Source organism: Sinocyclocheilus anshuiensis, unplaced genomic scaffold, assembly GCF_001515605.1.
Source record: "Sinocyclocheilus anshuiensis isolate Anshui unplaced genomic scaffold, SAMN03320099.WGS_v1.1 scaffold258, whole genome shotgun sequence".
Taxonomy (NCBI): Eukaryota; Metazoa; Chordata; class Actinopteri; order Cypriniformes; family Cyprinidae; genus Sinocyclocheilus; species Sinocyclocheilus anshuiensis.
In genome coordinates, this window is record NW_015547636.1 from 186,911 (window position 1) to 187,230 (window position 320).

General features: G+C 39.4%; 1 protein-coding gene across 6 annotated transcripts in view; it reads right to left on the reverse strand.

Moving 5' to 3' along the window:
* Nucleotides 1–320, reverse strand: part of LOC107701816 (uncharacterized) — a 21,200-nt gene that overhangs the window by 2,832 nt on the left and 18,048 nt on the right. The gene's annotated exons all lie outside the window — the stretch shown is intronic.

The window sequence follows — 320 nt, forward strand, 5'->3', positions numbered from 1 at the left end:
AATCACATCAACTATGAAGATGATCCACTAATAAACAGGGGTGCACGTACGTTTTTTTCTCTCAAGAGAACCTGGTGATTTGGTTTGGTCCTCACACTGCACATAGAGTAACATATGCTGTGTCCCAATGTGCCTACTTATACTACGCCCTTAAAGTATGTACTTTGGTGAAGAAAAAGTACACGCTTTTGAGTGTGTAGTAGAAGAGTAGGGAAGCTTTGGGACATACTACATCACACAATTTTACACTTTAAAGGGGTCATATGATGCGATTTCAAGTTTTCCTTTCTCTTTGGAGTGTTACAAGCTGATTGTGCATA